Here is a 10,094-nt window from a genome sequence, read left to right as displayed (position 1 = left end):
ACAAAAAAAGCTACCCAAGAAAAAAATGTTATTAGTTTCTAGGTTAGCAAAACAATCATGTATCATTAAAAACAATACAAAAGCTAATTAAGAAAAATTGTAATTAGTTTGTAAGTTAGCAATAAGTTCAACCTAAATAAAGAAAAGCAAAAGAAACATCAAGCCGCAGCCCGGTTGACAACTAGCCGTTCTATGTGCCCTACAGCAGCGATGTGGGAACTATACAATCTCACATGTATTATGCATTGTCGAAACTGATAAGATTTCTTATTTTGTCTGTCGCACATTGCTTGTGACACATCATTGTAAATTCTCAAAGTTAAGTATTGCAACTTATCTTACGCCGGCCGGGGTGGCCAAGCGGTTCTAGGCGCTACAATCTGGAACCGCGCGACTGCTACGGTCGTAGGTTCGAATCCTGCCTCGGGCATGGATGTGTGTGATGTCCATGTCCTTAGGTTAGTTAGGTTTAAGTAGTCCTAAGTTCAAGGGGACTGACGACGACAGCAGTTAAGTTCCATAGTGCTCAGAGTCATTTTTGAACTTATCTTACTGTGATAAAAATTCATTAATACGATTTGCTTGAATTGTCGTCTAGCGATCCGAGTAAGTAGGTTTCCTAGGCACCCCATATTCGACGAGTAGTTAGAACACAACATAAGTCTCTGAAATTGTCCCGTATTTCGTTTGTTGTGGGATCTCTGTAATTTTCCATCGAATGAGTCTTCATATGATATTTGAAGGCCTGTGTTTGATGCTATCTCTATGGCGAGACCCAATCCGCGAGTACCGAAAACGAATGAGTGACAAAGCTGTTGAAAGCGGAATCGGGCTTGACTGTAGAAAGATAAATGTTACAGTTGACAGCCTGATCTCGCAATTTTTCCTGATTCTCTAGATACAACTTCTAATAATACCACCACTTGCAAAGTAGGTTAGAAATCAGATTAATAATGTTGCTCACGCAGCATATGTTCGCTTTATCGGGCAACAACAAAGTTATTGACTGTGGATGGTATCGTCAGAATGGAAATAATGAAGTCACTGTAAAAAAGTCATTAATTTTGGCACTTATCGTGAATGGATTCCCACGTAGATTTCGTCGAAATTGTTATGGCTCATCTTGTTGATTCTAGGGTGATTCCACCTTGACTGCTAGAAGGTCCAGATCTGTATTTTAGCAATATTTGAAGATTAAAACTGTGTGCCCGACCGAGACTCGAACTCGGGACCTTTGCCTTTCGCGGGCAAGTGCTCTACCAACTGAGCTACCGAAGCACGACTCACGCCTGGCCTGACAGCTTTACTTCTGCCAGTATCTCGTCTCCTACCTTCCAAACTTTACAGAAGCTCTCCTGCGAACCTGCAGAACTAGCACTCCTGAAAGAAAGGATATTGGAAGGTAGGAGACGAGATACTGGCAGAAGTAAAGCTGTCAGGCCAGGAGTGAGTCGTGCTTCGGTAGCTCAGTTGGTAGAGCACTTGCCCGCGAAAAGCAAAGGTCCCGAGTTGGAGTCTCGGTCGGGCACACAGTTTTAATCTGCCAGGAAGTTTCACATCAGCGCACACTCCGCTGCAGAGTGAAAATCTGATTCTGGAAATATTTGAAGACCTAACAAATGCGTTTTTCAGGAAATTCTTAATGATCAAACAATCCCAGATCAGAACAATGGTATGGTAGAAATAATTTTTGAATTGGTGTTCACGATCCACATTCTTATTAAACTTCTTGTAAATTCACATATACTTCTTCTTAATTGTCACATCATCAAGAAAACAGTTTTGTATCTATCTTCATATATTTAATTTCCTATGTAACCAAACACAAGACTTGACTGTTCTTTTACAAAACGAAATAACAACTTAACTTTTGCAAAGTGAAACAAAGGCTGCTCTGTGCGCATTCGCGCTAAAACGGTTACAAGTAAGTCAAAGATTATGACAGTCTCACAGAAGTGAACACACACAAGAACCATATCACTGTGATATATCCATACGTCGGAGTATCTATACATTAAAAAAACCAAATGTGAATATTGTCACAAAAATATGTCTGTTACTTCGCAGAAAAGTAGTACGATATTACTGGTCTCGAGAACTGTGGTTGGAGTGCCGTAATGGTCACGTAAATAAAGAACCATTACAAATTTCAGGACAAATCAATGAACTAAAGCAACAGTCAGCAACCACAGGACTCGAGCTCCCTTCGAGAAAACTGAATGCCTTACAAACGAGAGAGACAGGGGAAGGAGAGAGCAAACGAGCGAAGAGTTTAAATATCTAGGAGAGCGGACAGAGCGAAACATATCTAAGCATTTATATCATGCATCACAAGAATTGAAGGAGCATATCAGCTTAAAGAAAGCGTCTACAAGAAGCCATCAGCATACTTAATGCCAAGATACGGCATTACCGCGCGACTGCCGGAGGCGATATATACGCCAGTATGTCCCGATATGAATAGAAAAGATCTGATAGAGTAGTCAGACGAATATCCGAGGACGAGTCAAAGAAAATGGTGAATTGAGAAGACGGCACAACCATGAACTCTACACACATGTAGAAAACATCTCAGATACCATTCGCAGCAGGAGGATTATTTTCTATGACCATTCTGCCCATGTGAGTCCTACTACGTTGATTGATGGAGTGTTTAGTTCATTCTCACCAAGGCGGCATCATTTTCAGAGGTAGAAAAAGATTTGCAAGAAGTGAGTTTATCACAGTAGGATATTCACAAACGCATTCCGCTCAAGAATGCGTAAAAGAAAAAGTAAAACTGAAAACGTGGTAAAATGTAGACTAATACGAGGAAGGAAGAAAGAGCATAGGAAACGAATGCGAGAATAATGGGCTAAACCTAAGACTGACGTCCGAGGAAAATAGTGCAGCAGAAACAGCGCGGTGCAGAGACTGCCAGTACGAAAGAAAGGAGAAACGAATTGACAAATAAAACATATGCTGCCCGTCTAAAACAGAAAACGATACACTCAGTATAAAAGAACTACGTATGCAAATTTTGGAGTTGTTAGAAGGGATAAAAAGCAACACTCTTTATGTTTGATAGAGAATAGGGAAGGAGAGGTGAAGGATAGTTGTGGAATTTGTGACTTCCAGCCACACAGGGTAGTGTGGTAAGGCAACGGCGAAAGTTTGAACAGTTGTGCTGCACCGGGACTCGAACCCAGACGCTCCGCTTCTCTAGAACGGTTGCCTTAACCGTCTCGGTCATCCTGACACGCTTTCCGTCCGATCAAAATTCTCAGCTTACCGCGCGCTGCAATGCCCATTAACATCCTACTCGCAAATTATTTATTCAAGTAGGAGTTCGGACGATGCTTGTGTATCTGCACTGCAACAAATGTCAAGCAGTCGTCGTGCTTGTAGAGGAATGTATACATTTCTGTGGCGTCTGTTCTGTCGGACATGTTCTACAGGACAGACGTCATTCAAATATGTGCTTCTTTATGTGACACAGTGTCACAGTTGAAGCATTTTCCAGCTAAGCAGTCCATGAATGGTTTGGCGCTGGACTTCCCTTAGGCCAACGTTCACAGTTGTTTGACTGCTTCGTATGCAACATATTGAAGTCGGAATCTGATACGCACCACAATTACGCTTACTACCAGGAAGGGTAAGTTTTCATTACAGAACACCGAAAATCACTCCGTAAGTGCTGGTTGCCTTTGGCTGGAGCAACTGGCTTTCCTCCCGAAACACATGGATGAACGTATCAAACTCTCGAGGCTGTTCGATAATGTAAACAGACGACATTTTGAGCAACATATTCGACGCAGTATTCATCACATTGCAGTTTGAACCCCGTGTCTGAAATCAATAGCATCAAAAGCTTCATGGACTACTCGTGGGGAAACGGAAAACGTGTGACATTTTTGTCATATAAGAGAAAGGTGTTCTTATTCGATGATCTTGCTGGGCAAGGCAGGATTTTACAAGCATGAAGACAAGCAGTAGAAACTCTCGCCTTTTGCGGGCGGGCATTATCTAGGTGAAATGTAAGCCCAGGATTGCTTGCCACGAAGGGCAACAAATGGGGCGTATGATATTGTCTTCGCACCGCTGTGGTGTAAGGATGCCGGGGATGACAGCCCAAGGGGTCCTGCTATCAAAAGAAGTGGCATCTCAGACAATCACTTGTGGTTGTCAATCTGTATGGCGGGCGACAGGTGGGGGTGGTGTCCCACCGCTCACCGGGGCGTCTTCAGAGACGTTTCAGCCTGGACTCTCGCTCGTGTCTTCGAATTTCATTATCATTTTCTTGAAAACATCTAACGACATCAGGGTTCTCCTCAGAGCTTTCACTTGGTGGCACTATCAGTGTAATTCCTACCATTCACATAAAACAATTTCTCTAACAGCGCACTGTCTCTCTACTCGCTAGCCTTATACTCCACTCTCGTTTCGCTTCTCAAAAAATGTACAGCGCCAGATTTGCACCTGGTGGCCAAAATTGAAACTAATTATTTGCAGTGTAATTCGGTTCCTTATTAACGCATTAGCGTATGTACCAAGTTCGCTGCCATACGATAATTACAGCGCACACCGGACTTCGGAGAGTTGTTGTTTTTGTGGTCTTCAGTCCTGAGACTGGTTTGATGCAGCTCTCCATGCTACTCTATCCCGTGCAAGCTTCATCATCTCCCAGTACTTACTGCAACCTACATCCTTCTGAATCTGCTAAGTGTATTCATCTTTTGGTCTCCCTCTATGATTTTTACCCTCCACGCTGCCCTCCAGTACTAAATTGGTGATCCCTTGATGCCTCAGAACATGTCCTACCAACCGGTCTCTTCTTCTTGTCAAGTTGTGCCACAAACTCCTCCCCAATTCTATTCAGTACTTCCTCATTAGTTATGTGATCTACCCATCTAATCTTCAGCATTCTTCTGTAGCACCACATTTCGAAAGTTTCTATTCTCTTCTTGTCCAAACTATTTATCGTCCATGTTTCACTTCCATACATGGCTACACTCCATATAAATACTTTCAGAAACGGCTTCCTGACAAATCTATACTCGATGTTAACAAAATTTCTCTTCTTCAGAAACGCTTTCCTTGCCATTGCCAGTCTACATTTTATATCCTTTCTACTTCGACCATCATCAGTTATTTTGCTCCCCAAATAGCAAAACTCATCTACGGCTTTAAGTGTCTCATTTCCTAATCTAATTCCCTCAGCATCACCCGACTTAATTCGATTACATTCCGTTATCCTCGTTTTGCTTTTGTTGATGTTCATCTTATATCCTCCTTTCAAGACACTGTCCATTCCGTTCAACTGGTCTTCCAAGTAATTTCCTGTCTCTAACAGAATTACAATGTCATCGGCGAACCTCTAAGTTTTTATTTCTTCTCCATGGATTATAATACCTACTTCGAATTTTTCTTTTGTTTCCCGTACTGCTTGCTCAATATACAGATTGAATAACATCGGGGAGAGGCTACAACCCTGTCTCACTCCCTTGTTATTCTTTAACTGCAGCGACACGGTATACGAAGCTGGAATTCGTATGTCCGCAATGTTACCGGAGAATACTGACGGGACATATTTTCGGCAGTGTGTAGTTCTTATAGCCCCTGTAAACTGCCCTTAAAGAAAAGGTGATTTACCAGCCGCTGACATCGAGACGCCATGTTATACAGGATGGACGCTATGAGCAGTGTTCAGTCACCCCTATGCGCGGCCTCTCTGTTTCTCTAAAACACACACACACACACACACACACACACACACACACACACACACACATACACACGTAATGTGCGCGGTCGCTCCGACACCACGCCATTGGTCAGCGCGCCACGGGGGTGGGCCGTCAACAACACACCCCCTGGCGGCCCCTGAGGGGTGGGTTCCCGTTAATCGATACGACCCGCCATCCGCCAGGGGACGGGGTGACGCCGACCGGCTAGGAGTCACGTCAGCGACTTTCAAGCGCCACGCCTGTCGCCATGTTTGCGATTTCGCGAAGTGTCAGTCGACTTTGTTCACGTGTTACCAGCCACTCGATATCCCTGTTACCAGCCACTCGATATCACTCAACATCATTATCAGTCTGTCACGTGGCAGACAAGACTGTCACCATTCGTGCTGATCGTCTTCGAAAATGGCTTTCCTGCAACGTGCGGGAAGCCAGTCATCAAAAATAGGTCGGATCCTCACGGAGCACAAAGTGATTTTTCGCACTCGAATACGGCAGCACTCTTAGGTTCCGTGAAAGATGCCTTGATAGTTCGCAAGGTTCGAGTTTACAAGATCCCCTGCGAGTCTGGCCTCTTGTATTAGTTTCGTCCATAAGGTCACAGTGTTTTTGTTTTAGGTATTGGTATTCCGGCCGCTAAAGGTTTATTTATCGATTGTCATTTTTTATTTGCAGTGCACTCTTGCTATCTGAGTTTACATGTTGTCATTTTATCAATTAGTGAGTGGAGCTGTGGACGCTAGAAAATGGCGTACAAAGTAGAGGAATTGCAACATTTCAGACGTTTTCTCCTGCTTTAGTTCAGTAGGGGGGGAGGGGTGGGGGGGGGGGGGGAGGTGACAGCAGCGGAGGCAGCCAGAAAAATTTGCACCTTGTCATTGGGGATAATGTCATTGGACAGAGCACGGCAGGGAAATGGTTTTCTCGTTTGGGGAGGATCATTTTGACACTAGTGACTCCACGTTCAGGAAGGCCTTAGGGGTTTGATGAAGATCGTTTAAACGCATTAACCCCCAATGATCCTCGTCAGTGTACTCGAGGGCTTGCAGATGATATGGACTGTGATCATTCCAACGTCGTTCAACATTTGCAAGCAATGAGGAATGTTCAGATATCGGATGTATGTGTTCCGCATGCTCTATGCCAAAATACAAAAATCAGCTAGTGGCCATATGCGCATCTGTGCTCAAATCGTTCAAATGGCTCTGAGCACTATGAAACTGAACTGCTAAGGTCATCAGTCCCCTAGAACTTAGAACTACTTAAACCTCACTAACCTAAGGACATCACAAACATCCATGCCTGAGGCAGGTTTCGAACCTGCGACCGTAGCGGTCACGCGGTTCCAGACTGTAGCGCCTACAACCGCTCTGCCACTCTGGCCGGCTCTCTCCTTGCTCGTTGTCACTTGGCTCGTGAGCAACACCGACCATTCCTATCTGGTATCGTTACAGGTGACGAGAAATGGTGTCTTTATGCTAACATGAAAGAAGAAAGGAGAGGTTGAACTCAAACAATGCGGGAGCTCCCCGTATAAAGACCTGCGTGCATCCACAAAAGACGAAGCCACCTATGGTAAACTAACATACACAAACAAGCGACAAACGTCGCAAGCCCCTGCATATCAGCAACACTGACTGGTAATTACCAGCTGCTATTGGAGGCGACCAACAGGCCACAGCAGGAGCACCGACGAGCTCGCCCACTGACGCACAAACAAAAAAAACATCACCTTACACTGTGCTTCCGACTTACGATCTATCGGGCACAAAAACGATAATAAACTGTTGCAGGTTGCTGACGCTGAACGAGGACTCCACACCAGCACCCAGCGCCAGCCTCTGAGCAACGCAACCGCACAACGTCACGGTATCGACCTGAACGATACCCACTACTAACAAAGCCTATACTTGCACAACCTATCGCAGGCAGCAAGACAACCGCTACTGCTCTTACCACCCGACCTAACTATCGCAGAGGTTTTTTTTCCCTTGGCTCTTGCCTTGGCACTTTTATTCCTCTGCCCTTCAAACCGCTACCCTTCGTTCGATTTCGACCCAATCTATCTCCAGATGAGCGCGTATTAATGGTTAACCTTAACCAGACGTACGCAGACATCGCAGTACCCACATCCTGCTACACCTCACTTTAGTGAAAACTAACCCTTATGCAGAGATGGCAGTAGATGTATTGTGTTGGCCATCATGCAGGTGTGGGCCTGGAGGGGCTCCACCTCTATTTAACAAAAGGTAATGTTATGCGTCTGCTGGGACAGCGCCGGTGTGGTGTGCTACAAATTGCTTCCCCGAGGTTTAACCATCGCTGTTGACATTTACTGTCAACAACTATGACGTCATGTAGACGCAATCCAAGAATAACGCCCAGGAGGAGAGCGTGAAGTGGTGCTGCTCCACATGATAACGCCCGTCCGCATTCTGCTAGACTGACAAAAAAAGCACTATAGAGAAGTTGGGAAGTCATTCTGCTCTCACGTTATTCACCTGATCCCGCGCCCCCAGATTTTCACCTTTTCCGCTCTCTGTCGAAAAACCTTCGAGGAATTTCCTTTTAGGATGAAAATTCGCCCCGAACACGGCTCGACGAGTTCTTCGCCTCAAAGCCAATTGGGCCGGCCGGTGTGGGTGAGCCGTTCTAGGCGCTACAGTCTGGAGCCGCGCGACCACTGCGGTCGCAGGTTCGAATCCTGCCTCGGGCATGGATGTGTGTGATGTCCTTAGGTTAGTTAGGTTTAAGTAGTTCTAAGTTCTAGGGGACTGATGACCTTCGAAGTCCCATAGTGCTCAGAGCCATTTGAACCATCAAAACCAATTTATATATACAGTCGTGGAATCGGATAGTTACCACAGCGTTGGCAAAATGCTATAAACAATTAAGGAGAATATAGTAATGATGACTAAATTCTCTGTTATTTGTATCTGTTGTGTTCAGTTAACTTTCGGAAAAAGCTACGATTTTATGAAACAATTTACATCGAACAGGGGACTAGTAAAGGATGTCTAATGAAGGAGTTCCTAATTTCAAAATTAAATATTTCGAAAACTAAGATCGATAGACGAGTGCAACAAACAATACGTTTATTGTGAAAACCGTAAGAATTTTATACAGAAATTTCGAAGTATTTCGAAAAACTACTAACGGGTGCCGCTGTGGTCGTAATACGTAGCTTGCGGCTCAGATCGTTGAGTTCCACCACTGAAACGTGAAAGGAGGTTAGAAGAGGCTGATATCATGTATTCCATTTTTCTCGTACTGGTGTACCACACGTCAGAACACAGTCCTGCGGTGACGAGGCGCAGTTTTGTAACACGTTTTAATGTTTCAAAAGGACACGATGCGCAAATCATGTGCAAACTCTTCTTCAAATTCCAACAGTCAGACAGCAAGGCTGACGATCTGGCGGGAAATGTTGGCCACGGGCAGTGCAGTTACTCCTGAAAATATCGCCACGCTTTCTGGAATTGGCCAAAAACATAAAGGAAATTCGTCCGAAGATTTGCAGCAGAGAGAGACTGGTTTGAAGCATTCCAGCACGCACAAATTTCTGAGAGCCTACACACGTTTACATTCAAAATCCAAAGTTACCAGTCCATACCTGTACGAGCTGCGCGAACAAGATTCTCACAATGAATGATAGTGAAGGATTTAATGTTGGCTGCAACTGTTTCACAGATGAAGCACACTTCAACGTGAGTATAGTCGTGCGTAAGGAAATTTTAGATTTTGGGTTTCCGAAAATCCACATTTCTGTGAATCGGAGCCACTGTATTCTCCCAAAGTTGCTGTTTGGGTTGCGGTATGCAGGAGAGACATTATTGGCCCTTTTTTGTGCGAGAAAAGATCGACAGTGAACTTTACGTTGCAATTTGAGAACAATTTGTCTCCACAAAGCTAACGTTGGAGGTTCGTGCAAGATGGAGCCAGACAACATCGCTTCGAACAAGTGTTTCACTTTCTTAGTGAATATTTCTGGGACAGAGTCACTGCGATGGATTATTGCAGATTTACGGGCGCGTTAAAATGAATATAGGTACAATAATTATGGAGAGATGATGAGACTTGGAAGGTTGCAGTAGTTATGCAAAGATGAAGAAACTTACACAAAAAGACTAGAGTACAGAGCTGCATTAAAACAGTCTTCGAAATCAAGACCACAACAGCAGCAACAACACAAAAATTAATTATTTCATATTTGTTTATTTGGGAAGTATTGTAGCTATTAAGTCATCTCTTACAGCTAATGAGACAATCACAATTGCCGGCCGCGGTGGTCTAGCGGTTCTAGGCGCACAGTCCAGAACCGCGCGACTGCTACGGTCGCAGGTTCGAATCCTGCCTCAGGCATGGATGTGT

The sequence above is a fragment of the Schistocerca americana genome, chromosome 9 (genome assembly GCF_021461395.2).
Source record: "Schistocerca americana isolate TAMUIC-IGC-003095 chromosome 9, iqSchAmer2.1, whole genome shotgun sequence".
NCBI lineage: Eukaryota > Metazoa > Arthropoda > Insecta > Orthoptera > Acrididae > Schistocerca > Schistocerca americana.
The sequence above is the reverse complement of the archived record's forward strand: the minus strand, read 5'-3'. Positions refer to the sequence as shown.